The following is an 8,961-nucleotide window of genomic DNA, read 5'->3' as shown; positions in this document are numbered from 1 at the left end:
GTGGTGTATGTGTGTGAGGAGTGTGTGGTGTACGTGTGTGAGGAGTGTGTGGTGTATGTGTGTGAGGAGTGTGTGGTGTATGTGTGTGAGGAGTGTGTGGTGTATGTGTGTGAGGAGTGTGTGGTGTACGTGTGTGAGGAGTGTGTGGTGTACGTGTGTGAGGAGTGTGTGGTGTACGTGTGTGAGGAGTGTGTGGTGTACGTGTGTGAGGAGTGTGTGGTGTACGTGTGTGAGGAGTGTGTGGTGTATGTGTGTGAGGAGTGTGTGGTGTACGTGTGTGAGGAGTGTGTGGTGTATGTGTGTGAGGAGTGTGTGGTGTATGTGTGTGAGGAGTGTGTGGTGTATGTGTGTGAGGAGTGTGTGGTGTACGTGTGTGAGGAGTGTGTGGTGTACGTGTGTGAGGAGTGTGTGGTGTACGTGTGTGAGGAGTGTGTGGTGTACGTGTGTGAGGAGTGTGTGGTGTACGTGTGTGAGGAGTGTGTGGTGTACGTGTGTGAGGAGTGTGTGGTGTACGTGTGTGAGGAGTGTGTGGTGTACGTGTGTGAGGAGTGTGTGGTGTACGTGTGTGAGGAGTGTGTGGTGTACGTGTGTGAGGAGTGTGTGGTATATGTGTGTGAGGAGTGTGTGGTGTACGTGTGTGAGGAGTGTGTGGTATATGTGTGTGAGGAGTGTGTGGTGTACGTGTGTGAGGAGTGTGTGGTGTACGTGTGTGAGGAGTGTGTGGTGTACGTGTGTGAGGAGTGTGTGGTGTACGTGTGTGAGGAGTGTGTGGTGTACGTGTGTGAGGAGTGTGTGGTGTACGTGTGTGAGGAGTGTGTGGTGTACGTGTGTGAGGAGTGTGTGGTGTACGTGTGTGAGGAGTGTGTGGTATATGTGTGTGAGGAGTGTGTGGTGTACGTGTGTGAGGAGTGTGTGGTGTACGTGTGTGAGGAGTGTGTGGTGTACGTGTGTGAGGAGTGTGTGGTATATGTGTGTGAGGAGTGTGTGGTATACGTGTGTGAGGAGTGTGTGGTATATGTGTGTGAGGAGTGTGTGGTGTACGTGTGTGAGGAGTGTGTGGTGTACGTGTGTGAGGAGTGTGTGGTATATGTGTGTGAGGAGTGTGTGGTATATGTGTGTGAGGAGTGTGTGGTATACGTGTGTGAGGAGTGTGTGGTATATGTGTGTGAGGAGTGTGTGGTGTACGTGTGTGAGGAGTGTGTGGTATATGTGTGTGAGGAGTGTGTGGTATATGTGTGTGAGGAGTGTGTGGTATATGTGTGTGAGGAGTGTGTGGTATATGTGTGTGAGGAGTGTGTGGTATATGTGTGTGAGGAGTGTGTGGTATATGTGTGTGAGGAGTGTGTGGTATATGTGTGTGAGGAGTGTGTGGTATATGTGTGTGAGGAGTGTGTGGTATATGTGTGTGAGGAGTGTGTGGTATATGTGTGTGAGGAGTGTGTGGTATATGTGTGTGAGGAGTGTGTGGTATATGTGTGTGAGGAGTGTGTGGTATATGTGTGTGCATGTGAGGTAACTGTCTGCTCTGACTGTGCTCTGGGCTGGTCTTGATTAGGACAGTGAAGGAGCTGTAATCAGCCTTTGCACATTATGTGGGTTTGTGTGTATCTGGCACAAGCTGATTCATTGCAACTATAAGTCCCACAATTCTTGGTTCTTATTGTCATGTGAAATAACATGTGTGTTTTGGTTATTTACTAGTGTCATAACTATTTGTATATTAAAATCTTAGGCTATTTTGACTATTTTGACAATATAAACCTCATCTTAGCCTACAAATCACTAAACTACCAAACCACACTGTCAAATTAGAATCCTTGGTCCCATAACCACATTTTGATTGCCTCATTTTTTATGTAGCCCAGTTGTTTTTGTGGATGCACAACTTAATGACGGCCTACACAACGTTAGACTAAAGAGGGTCAAAGATGATGGCAATCAAAGATTCGCCCTAATTGTAAGATTCAAATACACGTTTGAATTGGATTATAATGAAATACTGAAATAACTTCCGTCGACAAAGTCTAAGGAATAAAGTCTGGCGGTAATGCAACACTCGGATGTCAACCGTCATAAAACAACAACAACAACAACAACAACAACTTCCGTACTCCCTTTGGGCGCATTTGTTTAACAATATAATAATGAAAATAGTACCTCCAAGTACGAAGAACATTTAGTGATGAATACTGAGATGACAATAGGCGACATTATAACACTCACAGATTAAATACAATTTCAACTCGGTCTCGCACTCACTTAGGAAAGTAGTGTGTGAATTGTCACTAGGGGGCAGTATTTGTCTTCAAAGCAAAGCGACAGTTCACGGGGCTAATTGATGTCAGAAGCGTGTGTGCTGCTGACGCACACTCACGCACACTCACGCACACTCACGCACACTCACGCACGAACACATGAACAATTATGAAAGACAACATCTAAATAAAGTGGTAAGGTACAAAAAAGCCTGACAATACACGCTTATTTCCTGTCTTATAGTCCGTACAACGGTTCAGTGAAGTAAACTTTGATGGGCAGTGGGCACATTTTGTGTGTTTAATATTTGACTTTTGATTGGCTGTGGCAACGTTGTTAATTTAGTGTGCTAAAAGGGGGAAATCTGATCATTATTTTTTGTATTAAATTTGTGCCAAAGAAGTTCTTAAAACATCTCTGAGGCTGAAATAGGCTAATTGTTTTTCCACTAATATCCTCAGAAATGTAACCAGTTTCAAAGGGATCAAAATGCTTATAACGTAAAAATCATTTAATTTTTTATCACTTTCCAAATATTGTAGTATATTCCAAAATTCTAATTATAGTCTTCTGATTGTTAATATAAAGATTATTAAAATAATGTAAGATTTTTTTTTTTACCTTTAAAGTTTTATATTTTGACAAGAATATATGGAGAGTTCAAATTTGCATTATTTACTCGCTCCATGTCTTTTATACGTTGTTATATATACTCTTTTCTAAAATATAGCCTACTTTAAGCCATGTGGAGTCAGAGTAGCTTAATTCATCTATTATAAAATTGTGAAAGTAGGCCTACTCCATTAATATTCAGCTTCAGATGATTATTTTTAAACATAATTGATTTTTCAAAAGTTCAAATCTGTTCCGAGTGGAACAGACATTTTATTAATTTTCACAGAAAGATAAAAAGCAATGACAGCATTTCTCTTGCTCTGTTTTTCCTCTGTGTAAATGCAGACTTAATGTGCTAAACAAACCAACAGTATTTTCTCTCTCTCAGTTTCCCTCAAGGCCTTTTCTAATTGTAAATGCACCTTCCATCTAAAGAGGGGCTCACTATAAAAATCTGAAGTGGGTTTAAAGCATAAATGGGATTAATTCCCAAAGAATGTCCTTTGCTCTTCCTCCTATAATTTCATTTGCAGGGTCCACAGGATGAATAGCCAAGCAGGCAGCCGTGTGGAACTAGAGGACAGGCCTAGCGGGGCTTGAGCAAAACGCAGCCTTCAGGTTATGTTACCTTGATAATGTCACAGCAGCTGGATCCACCCGCCCTCCGCCCAGGACAGGGGAAATCCAATTATCCCCGTTCTAATGTGTGGGAATTTTAAGCTCCCATTTCTTAGACCGACTCCGGCTCTGCCCCGGGCACACCTCAGACATTTTTAGATGCTTGTTATTTATTTATTTACCTGGAAAACTGTCAGCTGACTTTGTATTAAGAATCAATATTAGCAGAAAGTTTCTCTCAGTCCACAAATTCAGCACAAATTAGAGTACTGACACTTGATTATTGTGGTTTCAGCGGTCAAATGTGCAGTGGACAGGGGCAGGTATGTCTCCCACCTGCTTGGACCCCCACTGTTTTGTGATTTAATTAAATGGAAGAATGTGCATCAATTGTGTCCACGTGCTGGGGAAATGACGGTACACAAATTGAAAGTAAGCATGTCAGCGGAGCTCGGGTGGGGGCAGCTTCGTCATTAACATGGAGTACAATTCTGTGTGCAATGTAACAAGATTAGAGACATTATTATCTTTCCGCTTCTTCCTGCCAGACGCACAGGGGTCTTTACTCACCACTTGACACTGTGTGGCTGCTCTGATATTAAACACCTGTGCATACTGGTGGCTTAGAAAATAATGCATAGTAAGTGGTGATTTTGATGCTCTTTACGAATAATATTGTGCGATATTTTGCAACACACAGGAATGATTATAGCAGAGTTCTTTAATACACCAGGCATTGCTCTGCTCTCCGGACAATTTAAAGGAATGTGACTGGACTGGTGCTGCAGCAGGAGCCATGATAATGAGCAGTAAAGACAGACAAGCCTCTCCATGCCAAGCAGGTTGCCTCAAATGGATTAGCCAAGCCAGGATTGGGATTGATAGCTGTCTATGTGCCAAGTAACCATTAGCACTTGCCAATATGCCAATATTACAGTGAACAAAACAAGAACCGAATACCCTTCTGAGGGCTTCACACTTCACCTGTAGTGAGTCACTAATGATGTACAAAGCTTTAAAGCTGTCCTGACATGATAATTAGCTTAAAATATTTGTTTGAAGCAATATTATGAAGGTTAAATCGTACTGTATTACATATCAGTCCATCCACAATCCATGTATTAGTTATTGTTGACTGTGGTCTGTCAGTAGCTGTCACACGGCACTTTATGAATGGAAGCTGCGGTTCCTGTTTGTGTCAATGCTTCTTAAGCTCCTGTCCCGTGCTCTGGAGGCGAGGGGCGGCCCTGCGGATGTCTCAGGGTGCCAGGGGCCCTTTGCCAGCCCACTATACAAATGGACATAAGTGTGAAGAGCTGGGAAGTGTTATCAGTCACATTGTCTCCCAGTGGAGGGGCCTCTGGCGCAGCTGTGCAGAGTCCAGTCGGACCCGTATAAAAGGTCCTGTGATGTATTAGAGCAGATGAGCAGGGCCGCCCCTGACACATGACTGACAGCTCATTTGACAGCCTCAGGAAAGTGTTTCGCCAAGTTTCAATCTAATCTAATGCTGCTGAAGGAATGGAGCAGTGGTGTGAAATGATGTGTTCATGTTCTCCCCTTTACGACAACATGGCCTGAGCAGGATGAATATGATGTAGATGACCCCTGGTCCAGGCCACGCTCAGTCCAGATCCAGTTTTCTACGGTTTGTTCTACAGACAAACTGTGCTCAGCATATCTGCGGATAAACAAAAACATTTGTGTGTCATGCATTAGCAATGGTTTGTCTGTGGACTTTCCAAACAGGTAATCTGTGTCATTCAATATGTCCACCGCAGAAGCAGTGCCTCTGGAAACAAGAGAGGCTTAAAACACACATTAATATTAAGCACTGGAGAGATAAGTTTCTCTTCACTATGCTCTCCTTTCTCTCTTTCATAAGAAACCCCCCTGTATCTCCAAAATAACTTAATGTAGTATTACAGAGTATATATACTTCCTAATCCCTGTGTCCTTAATCAATCATAAGCAGCTAATTAAGCAGCTAATGGCCATCATTGAGAGACTCTCTTGATCTACAGTCATTATGGCATCATGGTCCATTTATCCAGATGCAGAATCCGTTTGTTGTTTTATTTGCAAATAGACAATTATCTTTCTTATAGACCTACAGTATATATAGATGTATAGATGTACAAATCGTCTTGCAGTTGTTTTTGTTGTTGTTGTTGTCAAATGAGGTCAGTAATTGGCCTGCTTGCGTTAAGTGTCAGCAGCTGTTTTTCCATTGAAACAGACCAGGCTCCAGTATGGGGTGACGGGCCTGACGTGACCTCCCAGCCCAGTGACCACAGAACCTGATCCAGCAGCACACAGTCCAGACCAGTGCAGAGCCTCCCCCCCTCCCACCCCCTCAAACATCTGCCTCACACGTACACTTCCTTTATTCATCTTTGTATTCTCGTATTGTAGTAAGTCATCCTTGTATTTTATGGCTGATGACTTCATTCTGATATTGAGAGAGGATTGGCATAAGTCATGATTATGTGATGACTCTGTAAGACCGAGCACCCATACTGACCAATTGGACTGGGCCTGTTAAATGGTATAATTAGCCCTGTAAAATGTGAATGCTTTTAGATGGAATAAGTTATTAAATGTTTGGATGAACCTGATCTCCATTTGCCTAACTACCACCGTCCTCTTTCCACTCGCGCTCACCCCTCCTCCATAAGCCCATTAGCAGTTATGTGATACTATATGCTGATGGGGCAATGGACAGAGAAAGTGGATAAATTAAGCCTGACCACTGCTTGTGTTATGGACTGCTGTTATAAGGTGCTACTGAAGGACACAAGCCCAGTCAAGAAAATAAACACTACACAGCCCCACTGACCCCCAAAAGGCCCGAAATGTGAGCTGATCTGGCTCTCAAAAGTGTACAAATGTGCCTCTGACCTCTGTCGTCATGGCACACTGTAGGGGAGTTCCTTCACGAGAGAGTACTAGGAGGAAGTGCATGTTTGCTCCTATGTTAATGCTGTTACAAAGCCTTTTCATTGAAATTGTATCACCTGCAAGTCCAAATTTGGCTAAAAGTAGTTCCGAGTTCCATGGCGACCTTTGAATCAGGTTCTCACAGGAAAAATCCTTTTAATTACTAGATAAGGACTCATTTAGGTTATTGTTAGGGTTAACATTAAAGTTAGGTTTAAGTGAGTAATAGTTAGGTTAGTCTTCAGGAATTTAATGAAAGTCAATGTATGGAAACCTAACTGTGTGTGTGTGTGTGTGTGTGTCTGTGTGTTGTGTGTGTGTGTGTGTTGTGTGTGTGTGTGTGTGTGTGTGTGTGTGTGTCTGTGTGTGTGTTTGTGTGTGTGTGTGTGTGAGTGAGTGAGTGTGTGCGTGTGTTGTGTGTGGTGTGTGTCTGTGTGTGTGTGTGTGTGTGTGTTGTGTGTGTGTGTGTGTGTCTGTGTGTGTGTTTGTGTGTGTGTGTGAGTGAGTGAGTGAGTGTGTTGTGTGTGGTGTGTGTCTGTGTGTGTGTGTGCGTGTGTTGTGTGTGTGTGTGTTTGTGTGTGTGTGAGTGAGTGAGTGAGTGTGTTGTGTGTGGTGTGTGTCTGTGTGTGTGTGTGTGTGCGTGTGTTGTGTGTGTGTGTGTGTTTGTGTGTGTGTGTGAGTGAGTGAGTGAGTGAGTGTGTTGTGTGTGGTGTGTGTCTGTGTGTGTGTGTGTGTGTGCGTGTGTTGTGTGTGTGTGTGTTTGTGTGTGTGTGAGTGAGTGTGTGCGTGTGTTGTGTGTGGTGTGTGTCTGTGTGTGTGTGTGCGTGTGTTGTGTGAGTGTGTGTTGTCTGTGTGCGTGTGTGTGTGTGAGTGTGTGTGTGAGTGAGTGTGTGCGTGTGTTGTGTGAGTGTGTGTTGTCTGTGTGCGTGTTGTGTGTGGTGTGTGCGTGTGTTGTGTGTGTCTGTGTGTGGTGTGTGGTGTGTGTCTGTGTTGTGTGTTGTGTGTGTTGTGTGTGTTGTGTCTGTGTGTGTGTGTGAGTGAGGTTGTTGAGCGGAGCAGCAGGACTGCACAAAGGCCAGGTTGGCACAGCAGGCCCACAGAGAGTGACACTTCCTCTCTGTTCTGTTCGCTGCAGAGCCATGACAGAACGTCCCGCTCATCAGCAGCGCTCGCTCAGCACCACAGCAGGTTTCCCATCACCTCCTCAGTGTGCTGAGGCTGGCCCCTCTCCAGAGAGACCGCACACCACGTATACACTCGGCTCTGATTGTTTTTGTTCCAAGTGAGCGGACAAATAGAGTTTGGCCTCCACAAAAGAAAATGGCGCGGCTCACCTGATCTTACTGCCCTGAGGAGTGGCCTGGCCTGAAGGGCCAGTGATTGGAAAATTACAGTGGTGCTGTGGAGATATCATCAGGGAGACTTGGACCGGGCTGTGTGAATGGCCATTGGCTGAATGGCCGACTTGACTCATGATTGGCTGTTGGCCACAGAAATTAAGAAAATTGTTCATTTTATTGGACTTGGGATGGTCAGTTAAAATCTTGACAAATCTTTATACAGTCTTGCACTTTAGATTTGACAAAAGTGACTTGAGACAGCCTTTAGAGGGCTGTGTTTTTGGAGAAAATACCTGTTGCGCTGCAGAGTGGCACTGAACACAGCTGTCCCTGGCTCACAAGTGGCCCTCTCATAAGTGATTACAATTGGGTTTAAAGGCGGAGTAAAAGGAGGCCTTGTCAGTGCAGAGCCTGGAGATTTGAGGTCAATTTCTCTCTGATTGCATGTGTTGTTGTGTGTCTGGGAGCACAGACTGCTGCCTCAGTGAAGTCATCATCACTGTAGAGATTTGTCGGTTATTCCACTCTTTGAGTTTAGTTTTATTGTTTTGGCCCATGTCCTCTTCCTTTGTTCTATCCTATCTCTGCTCAGTTGGCCCCTCTGTTCTTTCGTTCACCCTGTGTTCGCAAATCACTTCTTCCCGTGTCAGCAGGTAAATTGTTTTGTCCTCCCATTCTCTGCTTTCATTACCTTGTGTAAATTAAGCGATATGTCGTCCACTGGTGCGCGCCAGAGCACTCCCTGCACCAACGCCAAAATCATGAGATTTGGCATAATAAATGAAGACAAACTGGCAGTAGCAGTGCTCCTCTCCTCGCAGGCTTGCCTTCATTATTCGCTTAACTTGCCGGAGAAAATGACTTAACCCTGACCTGTGTATTACGTCCCATATTCACTCCAGATAAAAGCCTTTTTACAGCGCACAACAATTTATATTCCTGCAAAGAGGCTGCTTTTCTCTGTCAGTTTTCCAATCTCGGCTCCTGAACACACATCATTAAACTTGTCTTGCCTTCCTGTATTTGTCCATCATTCCTTCTTTTTACATAAAATCTGGCAGCATTATTCTGGGATTTGATGGCACCCACTCATTTTTCCCCCTTGGAATGTTTGATTGGAAGAAATATAACCGGGTAGGGGCTATCTCCTCTCTTCTGAGGAATCATGCACTTGATGAAATAGTGTTCCCCC

Source organism: Eucyclogobius newberryi, unplaced genomic scaffold (assembly GCF_026437365.1).
Source record: "Eucyclogobius newberryi isolate DKJ021-1_F unplaced genomic scaffold, fEucNew1.0.hap1 SCAF_21, whole genome shotgun sequence".
NCBI lineage: Eukaryota > Metazoa > Chordata > Actinopteri > Gobiiformes > Gobiidae > Eucyclogobius > Eucyclogobius newberryi.
This window is presented reverse-complemented; position numbering follows the sequence as displayed.